General features: G+C 37.1%; 1 long non-coding RNA gene across 1 annotated transcript; it reads right to left on the reverse strand.

Moving 5' to 3' along the window:
• Positions 1–8,298: 8,298 nt before the first annotated feature.
• On the reverse strand, positions 8,299–15,468 carry LOC126855096 (uncharacterized). The gene is made up of 3 exons (XR_007688189.1): positions 15,149–15,468; positions 14,418–14,637; positions 8,299–8,585 (listed from the first exon to the last, which is right to left on the reverse strand). It is a non-coding gene; the product is annotated as an uncharacterized LOC126855096 (long non-coding RNA).
• Positions 15,469–15,844: the final 376 nt, after the last annotated feature.

The raw sequence follows: 15,844 nt of genomic DNA on the forward strand, positions 1-15,844 counted from the left end.
CATTTTAGTAGGTACAAAAAAAAAACAACGTTGCGTTAAAATCAAAGTGCCTGTGTATTATCTTCTTCGACAATTCAAACAAATATTTCTTCTACATCACAAACTGCGCAAAATAATCCTTCTAAATAATTTACGCGAGGAAGAATTTGTATCTAAGTCATTAAATCGTACATCAAAACTCATGTGCAGCCAAGTAGAAAATAGTATGATGACTATTGTCGAACTTTAACGAAAAATCGTCCAACACGGGATATAACTTGATTTGAAATGAACACCAGAGAACACCAAGTTTAATACGGCTGATCTAACATAAATATGTGTGGCAACTTTTCACATGAGAAATTACTAGTGATCGAGGCGTATATGACTTATGCGCGGTGTCGATGTACGACGCCATCCTACTCGACTCCGCGTTTATAATGTGATCGTGTATGCCACCCTCGCGAAGAAACCCCTTTATTATCGCTTTTTTTACCGCGGTTATCTTATAGTCGCGTTGTTGCTCGAATGGATTAACGAAAAAAAGCTCTGCTGGCTTCTTTCAAGCGGCCATTTAAATATTTTACGTAGCGAGCGGCAGTAACGATCAATTATCGGGCACTGATATTGTCATCGGCACTTTAATCATCATCTTAGCTCCCCGTTTCTTCTCTTCCATCAATATCGGACAAGAGAGTTTCGTAATTTGTCGTCGGAAAATTACGGGGTATGCGAGAAGCGGAGAATCTCCTTGAAGATGGAGAAACTTACCGATGGCATTCATCCATTGTTTGCTGGTAATTAACGCTGATAATTATCAAAAGTTTGCATAATCGGAAAAATTTGCTGTTTTCTAATACAAAATCTGTCGCACTAGTCGATGCAAATTGTGGCTTTTAAAAATTTTGAAAAATTTGCGCTATGAGAATTGTAATGTGATAATTTAATGACAATTTTACAACATTTTAATTTCGCTGTTACTACGTTAAGATTTTTTGTTTTGCTTCTTTATGGCAACATATTAATAATTTCTATTGTCATTTTAATGTTATTTTTTAATTTTTATAAGGAAACAATATTTTTATCATATAAAGCCTGAAATATTTTTCATCGGCTATCAACCATACAATAATTCCCACGTTTCCTATTTGGTACCGAAAGCTGAAGCCTCCTATTCTAGAGTATAATACGGACTTTGACAAGTGCGATAAAGATAAAGGTATTCTAGTGCGAAAAGCAGAAGAAGAAAATGCAGGAGGAGAAGCAGGAGGAGAAGGTGGATGAGGAGAAAGAGGAAGAGGACAAGAAGGTGGTGGAAGAAGAAATACCTGACGCCGATCGAAGAGAGGGAACCCCACCTCTTGCGAGAGCAATGCCGTGTCGGGACAGGCCCGTCGAATGTTAAGGAGACGTGGGGAGCAAGCATAACCTCGTCGAACCCAACTTCACCTCCTCTCTCGGAGGCCGCTGCGCAGCCGGCGATCTCGTGTATGATTTCCAGCCGGTCTTCTATTGGTCGGGGGGTCCGTGCGCCGTTACCGCCTTCGTCCATTAAACAAAACGTGCTGCGAGAAGAGGGATTAAATTAAAAATCGAAGGGGTTCGGACCCGCTGCAGCGTGTTTCTGGCCTTGCCGTGGCATTGTTGCGATTCGTATATGTGGTCCTTTTGCAAGCATCTGCTTGTTTGGTCGTACGACTCGTCAACCCGAATCGCACACCTGCAATTACATATTTCCTATACACGGCTTTGAAGAAAATATTTTTGGAATACCATCGCGGAAATGACATAACGAAACAAACATCGTGACATTAATTCCAATATATTTTGCGTTGGATATATTTTTAATTTTAGCCTTAATTACATGCGCGCTTTTCCAATTTTGTAATCTACCATCTCATCATCAATTTGTATATATTTTAGTTGCATTCAGTATGCTAATTTTAAAAATAATTATTGATGGTAAAGTTATATCACTATCTAGTTTGAAATATGCTGTCTGTTTATATATTATGTCGCATGTCGATTGTTGAAAGAAGAGTTGAGCCGATCGTGACCAACGTATTCGGAGCATAACGCGATTATAACTGCATATACATTACAATGCATCTTGAAAAATTCATATTAGCATTAATGGCCAGAACTACCTTCATTCATATTTTACTTAGTAATTTACATATGTCTCTTGTTGAGATTTCTGAGGCCACATTTTCTTAGTCAGTATATTTTAAAAGAAATTTTATAATTATTTTATATTTATTTTATATTTTTCATTTAACTCTTTAACATTTTTATTCCTACCTTTTTGAGATAAGAGTACTTGCTTTTACTGACAAGTACAAATGAACCCAATAAATATCGAATTCTCACCGAGGATGATGAGGAGAGAACGCCACTGTTATCCGCGCCGAGAAAAGAACGCGATACCGATATCTCTTAGGTTAAATCGTGGGGTTAACTCTGTTCCGTCCTCTTCCTTCTCCGCATACGATGCACCGGGCACCCAGGGAACAGGAGGTGGCGGAGCAAGAGGGTCCAGCATTGTTCGCGGACAATGTAAGCATGTCCGGAACAAAGAGCGGTAATCGACCCGTGTAACATTTATAACGTAATGGGAGGGCCCCTCTCCAGCCTATAATAATATCAATTACTGGGCCCGGAGGAGCGAGGGAGACACCACGTGGACGGAGGACGTCAAAAAGAGAACCGACGTCGTCCGCGGGCGCGGGTGGAGGGCCTTAGATCGAGGGGAGCGGATCGACGACGCGGATTCGCGGATCTGTCGGGCAGAAAATTGACGACGGGGCCCTCTTCTACCTCCTCAACTGGCCAGCTGTCTTCGAGAAAGAGGACGCGCCGTGACGCACTCACGTTAGGTCTCGTAATCGGAGAGTAACAAGATTCGCGTGTGAAGCACGATGACTTCGAGATTTCCGATCACTCGCACTGGTATCCTGATGATACGCTATGGTTGCCTAGAATTTTTTCGATAACGTTTCTTTTATACGATGTTCTCATTTTCTTAATAAGAACACGTGTTTACTCGATCTTTCACTCAATAGAATTTATGGATATATTTGGCAGTACGTTTGCGTATAATAGATTTTTGTAATTACGTATATTTTACACTTTTCTATTCCTGCCAATCATTTTGTAAAAATGTAAATGGTTTTTATGTGGAACTTTTTTGTATAATACTTTTAATCTTCTGCAACTTTTAAGAAATTACCATCTTCGACAGAAGATTATGTTAAGGAGTGCGCATTAATTAAGGCAGAAGTTTGGCGCCGATATTTTTCCATATATCCCCGTAAAGGGCCGAGGTAACGATGCGGAAATTAGAATACGATACTACGAAGATCAGTAGATGATGATCTGGCCATGATTATTGGCATTAGGCGCGTCTGTCGCGCCTACGAATTTTGTGCGGCATTATTTTTGGGGTTTCTGAGGTCGACCGATGCTGTGTTCGAGGCAGGTGGGGAGCGCGATACGGTCTGGATGTATCATAGTTTTATTCCTTCCACGGCGGGGGAAAAAATGTAATTGGCTTGACCGAAATCTATCGCCGAGGGTGGACGGTGAGACGGCGCGCACCGGGGGATGCACGGGGGATGTGAGCGAGGGAGAAAAAGCTCGTGTGCGCGAACGGGGCATCCTCCCGTAATAACAATGATTAGGACGACGAAACGGATCGCGAAAAAATGAAGAGAAGAGAAGAAGAATAGCAAGCATCTTCAGATCTCTGATCGCAAAATGGCGGCGGATAGAACGATCTATGCATTGTTATATAGAAGGATACGTTCTTCTTCAACTAGCAAAGAGACTTGCTTGCTTTTTATTAGATCCGAAAATATATTAATTACACGTATAATCTCTCGTATTTTATGCAATTTTATATATATATATGTAATGCAATTTTATATATATGTAATGATACAATTAAGATATTATTGATTATTCACTTATCAAATATATATTTTAATTGGATCGTGCTATCATTACTGTGCAGCTTATTGTTAATAGTTAAAAATGCATAGAAATTAAAAAGATTTTTGAATTCACGTATATGATCAATAAACAGCAAGAAAAAGAAACTCTCACAAAGTGCTCAACTGGATTTGTTTCTGCGAAGACAGATGTACAATCGTTGACACATCAAGATTTCTTTCTGCTGTCAAATTGGTGACAATCAACAGTGTAACGAGTAGGATGCGTGTTCCATGCTCTCTCTCTCTCTCTCTCTTCCTTCCCCCTTCCCCGTTTTCATGCACATCGCGGTAAGTTTGCAAAAAAGTTCAGAGCATTCCTTAACGCATGCACGCGATTTTCTGCTCCTCTTTTTGAGGATCATTAAAAATCCACTCCGCCGGCATAATATTCGGGCTTTCCGCGAAACGCGCGCGTCGGGGAAAAAGCACTGGCGAACGAGCGGCGCAGTTATGTCACTATTAAAAACACATTAATCTCGAATTTTGCAGTCCGGATCGCGACCGACGCTTTATGTCTATACCGACTTATCCGAGATTGTACAAAGCTCGCATTATTGCCATACTCGCGTATTTAATCGTGCATATATATTAAAAAAAGTAGCATCTATTTCGACAAACGCATCAGCGTATTAAGGAATCGCAATAATTTATTGCATTATTTTTTTACGAATAAAGAAGTACGATGTGTAAAATAAGTAAAAAATAAAAAACATCTCAGAAGTTATAGATATGGATCTATCATATAATGAGTGATTATAATGTAACATTAAACTATAATTAAAAAATATTATTAAGAAAAAATAATTGAGAAAAGTATAAAATTAATATTTATAACGTAGTCTTTTATTAGTATGTAGTTTACACTATTTAAAAATTAAATTTGTGTAAAAGAAAATCCTCCGTCGCCCCCATAGCTCTTATTAATGATTTTTTTTAATGATTAAAATAGATATAAGATAATGATTAAAATAGATTAAAATAGATATGTTTTTAATAAATGAGAAATAACGTAAAGAATAAAATGCTTTATTTCGAAGACACATTTAGCGAGAGAGATCGGCGAGGAAAAGTTTGCATTTGCCATCGCGAGAATTGCAACAGCATTGTTCCGCACTTAGGATTAAAAGGCAGCGATTCAGTCAACCCTGACGAAGGGGCGGTGGATGGAATGGATGCAATATTACGAACGTCATTGACAACGAGAGAATAACGAGCTACGACCGATGTTGCCGTACTCGAAAGCGCGACGAGATACGAGAAAGCTCGAAGCTTCTAAAGCTGCGCTCGCCGTCACCGCCGCTAATGGCACTTCTTCGAACGACAAGGGGGAGATTTTAAGCTCGTTTCGCGGGAAAACTGTTGATTTTCCCCGAACGAGGAGTTACTTGTCTACCGCATCATCTCTCGAATCATCGATCAAATCGACGAATATATTTTAAGATACAGGCATCGAAAGAAAATTCATATTGCATTAACTTAGATTACAATGAAATCAAAGAAAAATTAATCTATTTATTAATATTAAAAGATTATCAATGTTTATATAGATAAATCTTTCAATATTGCATATATAATATACATACCTTATAAAATCGATTGATTATTTAAATTTTTGAAGAATGCTATAACAAATATTGTGACTAATGATATAACTTTTTTACGAAATAGACTTGTAAATTAATTTAAAACTTGTTGACCTTAAACTAAAACTTTTACAAAATAAAAATAAAAATATCGTAAAGAACGAAAAACAACTTTTAATACTAGACATCGGAACCATTTTTAACATTGTACCATAAAATGACGCTTAAACGATACAAATCCTCGTGGCCATTCTTCCTCTTTTCTTTTCCCCATTTTTAACGATGCAGCCATAGAAAAAAAATGTGCTATTCACGAGGATTCGACGCAAGAAGGGTAAAAAGACAGAGCGTCGGCGGAGCGAAATCAAGAAGGAGCGCGACGCGAGAGACACCCTTCTGCCTAATTCGATCGAAGACTCATTATGATCTTAGAGCTCGTCTCAGCAAACCTAGCATTAGTATAAATACGGATCGGGAGTACCATTATCCTGGCCGCGGCAGTGGCCCGTTTTGAATACGAAAGAAGCAGAGATATTATGTTAATCGGCCGGGCGATATTACGATATGCGATCGACCGCGTTGCTCCTTTCCTCTCACATGGACCTTTTTCGGATTTTTCGCCCACGTATAGCGTCGCGTATGCATATATGTATGTATGCGTATCTCCTCGGGGCGGGAAAAAGTTCGTTGTAACACAAAAAGATAATTAATAAACGGAAGAGGAGCGCAAGGCGAGTCGCGTCGGCAATCGCTGTCTCCCATGAATATTTATTTGGGTCAGGCTTGGACTTTGTTCGAGGTCCAACTTTTTCGACGCTTCGTTAGACGCCCGACAAAGAGGCCCTACCGTACCCTTTTTAACCCCTGTAAAGTAATTAGACGTCGCGCGAAGACGCTCCACCTAGTCGTCGTCTACTCGCGACATTTATTCTGACGGAGTCAGACGTGAATGCGCGACCGAGGGGGCTCGACGGAATCGACGAGGGTAGCTTGATACGAGAAAATCTCGCTTCGAATTCGCGTCACCTTTTGCGCTCGTCTTTGCAGATTAGGGGAATGCAAATTTGCAGCGCAGAAAGGGTTAATCGCTCGATCGACGACGCTGATTCAATGAAACATGATTCCCTTCGATTAAATATTTCTTATGAAAAATTGCATCTTCATTATATATATACATCAAATATTAAGTATTCTTGATATTATTCTAACTTTTATTAGCTTAAGCACGTAAGATATTATAATTTTAATTGTTAATACTTTTAAGTGTTATTATTTAATAATGGTAACTCTCTCTAATATATTTTAACGTGAGATAACTTTAATGTAAAATTAAGAAATATTGAAAGTTATATACCTTTTTGTATTTTTTTATTTTTTTGATATGATAGCGTTCGCACATTATTCTCAGAATTTTACCGTGAGAATTCTTCTTTAGAGAAAGAAACTCAGATTTTTTTAATGGAAACAAAATTGCGCAATCAAGCATAGAAATGATTATACACACTGAATTCCTGGAAGTGATGATTTGCGTCGCTTTCTATAGATCAACGCGTCTTTTCGCGCACGGAGCTATCAATTATTGAAGTAACTTTAATTGCAATCACGTACGTAATCGCCGTGGCAAATATATCCGCGATCTGTATTTACACTTACATCATGAATCGTATAGTTTACTGGCCGAGAGAGCTAACGTGCGTAATTTTAGGTCTCGTTACTTGCCTCTTTCATTGGTTATCTCTGAACATTATCAAAGTAGCAATCATTTCCAAATATTAGCGCGAAACAATTCCCGTGAATTAACGTTACAATAATATCGACAGAAAATTACTGGCATCTTTGATTGAGATCCAACAATCGAGAACAATTTCGTTTAATCTGAATTAATTTCTCGTTTTCTCTGTATGTAGTATGTAGTCGATATAAAATTATCAGGTATAAATCAACCTGATTTAAAAAATACACGAATCATTACTTATAAATATCAATTTTCACATATATATTTCTACAAATATTTGAATTAATTATATAACACTTTGCCAGTAATATTATTTTTTTATATACTTTAATAAAATCAATCAAAATAGGATTTCTTTTTAATCTTTTCATATTTCTCTGTTTTCAATTTAATTTTATCGTGTAATTTTTGACAGATACGCGTCAAAATTTTTATTTTATTTCTCACGATACATCGTGAAAGCATATATCCTCTCGCGAAAATTGTGCAGTGGCTGTCTTCGAGTTCGAGCGGATTATAGGGGTGGCAGAGTTAAATGAAGGGTGTAGGAGGGTTCGGCTACTGAGGGATCGTTGTTGCTATGGTAACACCAGCCCCGTCCTCTGGTCGTTTGCCATCCTCCCCCCCCCCGAGAGGGAATCCTCCGACCGTCAGGGAGGGCGCGATCCATATCTGCTAACGTGAAGTCACGTTTGAGTGGCCATTTTGTGTCTACATTTGTCGAAGAATAATTCTGCGTGTTGGTACGCTTACCACTGATTTCAAATAATTGCATAAATTTTTGCTTGTGCAATATTTTTTATTTTATGTTAAATATTTTTTATCAATCTAATTTCAAATCAATTTATACTAGCAAATCATGATGTATCATATCGTCAAAATATAATCAATTAATTTTATTCTTATTTTTTTCGCAAATTTCTATCCAATAAATTTCGAAACTTTTCGCAGTATTTTTAATAACACAATAATAATTAATATTTTTAAATAATAATATTATTTTTTACATGTGAAATATTTTATGTTTGAAAGTATCAATAAAATAAACGCTTAGCTTGTACAAACTTAATATAGAATAATAATAGAAATTACAAAGATATCGCATTTCGAAGGAATTTTTCTGTCGTGTATTGCAGTTATTTTGCACCAAAGTAAATGAGAGAAAATTTTGTTCATATATGAAAGATAAATATACAGTGCGATAATAGTAGGCGCGACATGGCGCAAAAAGTTAAGCTTCGCACATAAATGTTGTATACAAAAGAGTCCGCGTGTCAAAGTTAGCTGGGAAAAATCCTGAAACAAAGAACGAGGGAGCAGTGATTAGAAACAATGTTGCATGCTGCTTGGTAATTACGTGTTTTCCTATTTATGTAATCTCTACTGAGCTCCGACTTTGTGAATTTACACGGTGATGATACACATGGTCTCTGAGTATTACTTGATGCACTTGATACACATCACATTGTGCGCCTTTTAATACCTAAAGCCGCACACGACCACAGGCAGAAAAAAAATAAAAATTTTCCACGTTTTAAGCTTAAAATTCCACGTGAAAACAGAAACAAGTTGAAAATTTACATTTATCTACGCTTCTGTTGCATGAAATTCCATCTGACATAAACGTTCGCGCGTGCAATGTATATTTCAATATTATTATTTAAAAAGCAATAGTCTTCAAAATAAATTTAACTATTAATATTTGCAATTTTACATGATTTAATTTCACTGTATAAAATAAATCTGATTGATTCAAAATAGATAATTATTTAATATTAATAAGACATGATGAAAAAAGTGAAAAAAAATTGTGTTAAATTGCTCAAGAACGTGACTTGTTCTACAATATTCAAAGAGACACGATGTTCAAGAGCAGCAATTATTAATTACGCTTTGTGGCTATCATTCGTTGGTATCAATAAATAAACGCGACGGTGACAGTTAGATCATCAACACTGATAATAACTCACACGATTCCATAATATTTACACCTCTCGCACGGGGAATCACACTTGCGCTGCGAGTAAACAACTCGCTCAATAATAAAAAACAATTACTTTCAGAGCATTAATTTGGCGCTTATATAGAATCGTGCGTAGAGTTTTCAATGACTGAGTTTTTGAGGACTCTCCGAAACCCTACCCTACGTCTAATCCGGCGCTCTCTCGAGAATGCATAGGGGCGCACTGTCGCGATATATCTGCATAGATTCTCGAGCACCAATTTTCAGAGTCATGCTCTTAACCCATTACAACGTTAAAAGGGAACAATCATGCAGAACGATAATTAACATAGAGTGTATTCGGAATATATATACTGACTTGCGCAAAAAAAGTCACTGTCTATTTATACCTCGCTGTTATAGACTACTTTGTATGTATTCGAAGTAATCAGATATTATTATAATATCTGACATTCTTATTAATATATAAAAAAAAAGTCTTGATCGTATAGATAACGCGTACAAACGTTGCTATTAAATGAAGGCAAAAACACGTGTTCTCCTTAAGACACTTGATATGTTACGCATAATTGTTCGAAGATTAACATAAATCCTAAAAATATCTTTTTTGAAGTTTAAATGGGTGTTTCTTCGCGGACAGAAATTTGCACTTTAATGCGCTCTTCTTTTGCATGCACATGTACCTAATTTCTTATTCATTCGCAAGTGTTCAGATATACGTTATCGTACCTGGCGCGCACGATTACGCATGTAATAACCCGCAAGCGAAAAAAGCGAATAATAAAAAGTAAATCTATTCTCATTGAACTCGACTTCATTATATACTTTATACAAACAACACGACAAAAAATTAATTATTTTACTTTGTAATATTGTTATCCTTTACAAAAATAGCATTTTAACTCATGCACACATTTTTCGTATATATATCTCATTTTTTATAGAAATATATAGTTTTGCGCGACAAACAATCAATTTCTCTAAAAAAAAAAGCAAGATATCTTATACGCACACGCATTACATAGAATATTTATATTCATAATTAAAATTACAGAATTAGAAGAAACAAAACTTTTTTTTGTTATTGCATCAAACTAATAACAAAATCGGAATCGAAATAAAGCTGTGTGAAAATCTCAAGCATTTCTCGTATAGCAAAAATTATAATATTCCGCAAAACTTATGCAATTCTACATATATCTATACTGCTATTATAGTCTCGTACAAAGAATGAAAATTCCGATCAAATTGTTTAGCTGCCCTCGAAGAATCGTTTCTGGTGGGGGATAAACGGAAAGAAATATATACATATATATTGTTTCAAGTTGGTCGCAGGACAGAGGTGCGTGGTGAAGGCCCATTTGCGTTGCAGGTAACTCCTCTCGAGATATCTTCCACCTTCGACGTGGCTGCTTCTTATATATACGTGTGCGCGCGGTGGGCGATGCACATGCAGCAAACGCGGGCAGAACCTATCTGCCATGCACGATCTCTCGGTTGCATATAGGCCGAGACGCGCAGCACGTCATTACACGCGGAAAGCAAAAAGATGAGTGCTTCGCGGTCGGCCAATCGCCGTTCTCGTGCTAATGAATCTGAATCGGCTCGACCAATGGTAGGGTTCGCATACACCGCTCCCGCTCGTATGCCCGATGTAACCCCCGCAGCTATGTCTCGCCGAACCGGCCAAGGGTGTGGTGCCCTTCGATCGGGGGACCCGAGTACCGCACGAGATCGGGGTTGAGCGCGAATTATCGGCGAGTTTTACAGCGCGATTTTTCGGCTAATAATATTTGCTGCGTGATAATCTCTCGGGATCAAATTATTGATAATGCCGATTTCGTGGATTCGAATTAATTAAATTAAACTTAATTCGTATATATTTAAAAAGAGAAAAAATGAGACAATATCAAGATGTAATTCTCTAGCGACGGGACAGCCTTGTATTATAAAGATCATTTCTTTTGTTTTGTAATAATTAAACATTGAAAACTTGCCTACGCGGGGGGGAGGGCTTGCGCTGTATGCGAATAATGTGTAATGCACGAGCGATCACTTAAAAATTAATTCGCATCATCAATAAATAACTACGCGTCGTCCCTGAGGCCAGAAGTGTATGTAGTGGATTGATGTCGGAAAACTCACGCGACTGTATGCATTTTTTATTGCTTACCCCGTCCCGCGAACATTATGCTCGCCCGTCGGCAGCATTATGTAAGCAGTAAACTTAAATTTTCGTATGCGTTACGTCAATCGTCTCCCGCACAGCAGTACAGATATTTCTTTAAAAATAATAGTTATTAATATACTCTCTCTCTCTCTCTCTCTTTCTTTCTTCTTCTAAAATTTCATATATATATATATATATATATATATATATATATATATATATATATTGCAAATTGAGTTTACAAGAAATCAAAGAGTATCTCGTCTTTTGCAAAGTCTCTTTACATTTTCTTCTTCTCAAAAATAAAGCCAAATTCATCCATGTCGAAATCATCCAGGCATTCTCTCCGGAATCATCGATCGTATTGCGCTCCACGATGCGAGCGATAGGAAGTCGTAAAAGAGCAAGAGCATCTGGAGCTGCGAAAATTCTGCGACAAACACGCATCGCCGTACGGCTCCGCTTGCATGTGTCTCGGTGCATACTTACGCGCGGCATGCATTGCCGCCGCGGCGGTTGTAGAGAGAGCGGCGCAGCGGAGTCGGAGAGGCGCTCAGGGCTATCATTATGGCAGCAGTAGACACTCCCTCCTTATCGCCGGTTTCCAACACGAGTCCCAGACGAACGAACGAACGCTCGCTCGCAGCTTCGCTCGCTCGCCATCATTATGTTTTCCACGGCGAGCAAGAACGCATAACATGGAGAAAGAGAGAGAGAGAGAGAGAGAGAGAGAGAGAGAGAGAGAGAGAGAACGGGTACTGCATTTCCGTATACATGCATGTGTACAAGCGTGCGCGCCGCGATGGAGATACGAGCGTATGCACACGGGCGTGGAAATTCTAACACGGCCAGCGCGTCGAGTCGTATGTATCTCTTTCTTTTATGTCCGTAAATATACATTTCCGCCAACTCCTTACAATACATTGTAGTCGATACTTTGGAGAAAGGCCCCTAGATGGAAAGCAAGATGGTGAAAGGGATGGAGAAAGGGAGGATTCGTAGAATAGAGTTTGTCCTATTCTTGTTTGACTTCCTTGGTTGGAAATACTCTGTTTTATAAAAAATCGAAGTAATGTATTGCTGTGCTAAAATAGACTCATAAACTATTATCAAGCTAAAAAAATTAATTTCATACTAAATGTAAATATAATTATAATGTGTATTAATGAGGCTTTAATAAAATTAATAATTGATATTTCATTCGTAATATTAATAATAAAATTTTGAGTGTGTGTAAATACTTAACGATATATATAATGATATATAATATAAATTATTTTATAATATATATAATTGCAACAATCAAGTATTATAAAAGAGAAGCTTTTAAATTTTCCAGCGTTTGGCTTGCATACAATATATTGATATCTTTTATATTAAATATACGGAGTTTTTTTTTCACGATAATAAATTTATATTTCGAGGAAGCGTTATTTCTTATGTATATCAATATCCGTGTAATTCTCAATTCCAGAAAATACGAAGCAGTAATCATTCGCAACGGCGGAAAAATCGCTATTCCGTAAGAGTAATATAGCGGATAAGGAGGTACCGGTGATGTTAACTCAACGCACGGGATATAAATTAGATTCAGATGGGACGGCTTATATATGTCGCTTTCTTAAACTTTTTTTTTTTCACGACAACAGAAATTACGGGCCATATACGAGCAGTAGCGGTGCTGCACACACATGATCGCACCAATCGTACACGGGTGTGGATCAAAACGCGGTCACCATTGAGCCGTATGTTCTTTCATTTCCTTAAACACAGCTCAGCGAGCACAATTCTGATACTTTGTAATCGATAGTTGTGAGAAAGAGGTCTAAGCATGTAGTAGAAACTAGACTGACCGGAATGGCAGACCCCGTAGAAGCGCTGACGTCTGTCATTATTGCGAATGATAATGGTTGCGTAGCTAGCGGTTTAGTAATAACGCTGACGTTTGCTCTCTCAAGATTTAATGAAAAAAAAAACATGGATATTTGTAATAAATAGAGACTACTTTGTTTCTAAATTTATATACATTATGTGTACAATTTGTACAAGAAAAATTAAAAGAATATCAAATAAATTTCAAAAAGAATTGTTTTGCGATCTTGTGTCAATTGAAAGCAAAACAGCTTGCTTGCGAATAAAAAAAACAAATATTTTTATTGTATTTTCTTTCCAAGTGTGGAATTATTTGATTCTGGCAGAAGAAAAAATTTTCTGTTGTAAAAAAATGTTGAAATGACGTTTTCTTTCGCGTGATAGTAACGTTTAATTGCAAACTTTCGCGGAAATTGTGCTTGCTTCTTTTATTTATTCTTTCTTATTTTTACAGTGCGCTTTTGTATTTTTTTTTTTGGCGTTTATAGCGAGATTCAACCGTCAAGTGCCGATCGCCTTCCGGAAGAAATTGCAATTTCACCAAAAGGATCGAGATAATGCTCGATTTTGCACGTAACGATTAAATGCAACGCGATCATTATAATCCCAGGATCAGATAATACCGAAAGTGATCGAATTCGCAGTGATCCGCGAGCGTGAAAATAATTGTTCGCGAAGTTTGTGCTATCGTTCTCGTTATCATAACGCAATCTTAAAGTTAATACACCAACAAGATTGATTCTAACGGCAATCGCTTTGCCAATTTTGTTCTCGATTGCAACCAGGAGATTAACAATACATGGAAATTACTGTGATTTATTTACTTCGCCTACGATTCAGTTCGCTTATCGTATTATCAAATGCTTTCCGTATTTATTTGAGATATAGAATTAATTTATTATTATATAACCAATTGATCGCCAATCATTTTTAAAATAAATATTTATTCCGAAAAGCGAAGTATGTATGTATTATATTGCTTTGTATTACAATCTATATAATAATTAAAAACTTAAAACAAATTGATGAGATTTATGTGGCAGATAGGTATGTATGTTATATGTGTATGTATGTATCTATATATATATATTTTTTTTTGTACGTTAAACGATATAATCTTTACCTTCTGACGAATTCCTCCCGTATAGTTTTTGCGAAATCATTTCTCAGAGTCATTTCTAAACTCAAAGATGTCCTTCGCGGTCAGACAGAAATTCTCAGGTATCCACAAATGATCGGTTCTCAAGCGACAATTATTACCCGACTCTCGAGTCGTAAATGTTGTAGCCCGGCCGGGTTTCCAAGTTTTGTGAGACTCGGCTCGATGCCAGTATCTGTGACAGCTGAACCGAAATATTGAAGGCGATTATTATAGTTAATTGTATGTAGGATTTCGCAGATCAGAAACGTAAAGTGAATAAGAATTTCACTCTGGATAATCCTGCTATGCTTAAACAACTAGATGTACAAGCATAACAATACATTTTTTCTGCAACGCAATACATTAACATAATATTTTAAATATTATATTTACAATATTTACTTAATTTAAGTTTTTAATTTCTTATAAAAGGGAAAGAAATATATTATTTGATGGTAAAAAAATAAATATCTTTCCGGTTGCCCCAATAAAGTAGAGTAATGAAGAAAGAATGACACTTGAATGGGACTGACATTTAAAAGACGTGACACGGATTTCTTACGTAATCTCTCTCAAAGTGACATATTCTAACACCATGCGCGCGCACACATAAATCCATGCGTTATGCAATTGAATTGTGCACACTTGATGCGCGTCACTTCAACAATATTTTTTTATATATGTACAACGATAAAATCAATTGATATAATCACCTGGTAATAACGCTCCTCTTCGTCCAATTTGCGATACACAATCCCTTGATGAAAAGATATTTGTCGATCGGTGCGGGCGTTTATATAATCATACAACGGCATACATCCTCTTTATCAAAAGAGATGCGATTATTTGATGTCTCTTTGGTTTCCTTTTACGGTTTTCTTTCCTTCAGTTCTCCCTTCGATTTTGAAATCGCACAAATACGTCATCGTCTTATGCTCACGCGATATGTCATTAAATGTAACTGCATCAGATATGCATTGATTGATGTACAAACATCGAAAGAAACTCAGAGATCGACAAAACAGTAACGATCGATTTGCAGTTTGTCAATTCTACGGCGCACAAAAGCATGTATCCAGAACAACATGTACGTCATGCAGGCTGCTGTTTTTATCGTACAACACGTAGAAGGAAGGTTTTTTCACTGAAACTCGTGGATGATCATTTTAAATAAAGCTATGCCACGTCGCACGTATGATCAACGGATACATCACGGCGATCGATTCACAAATAAGTTATGAGAAAGGAAACTGGCATTCCTGTTCGTTATGATGCTTGCGTGGACATCGATATTAATATTCGGGCATGTCAATTGTCGTTCAGATTTCTCTTGAATCAATCGAGGACCTTCTGTTTAATCGATTCGTCATTGATCAGATCACAAATTAAGCGACTTCACTACGCACTCT

This window comes from Cataglyphis hispanica, chromosome 15 (assembly GCF_021464435.1).
Source record: "Cataglyphis hispanica isolate Lineage 1 chromosome 15, ULB_Chis1_1.0, whole genome shotgun sequence".
In the NCBI taxonomy this organism is placed as follows: Eukaryota; Metazoa; Arthropoda; class Insecta; order Hymenoptera; family Formicidae; genus Cataglyphis; species Cataglyphis hispanica.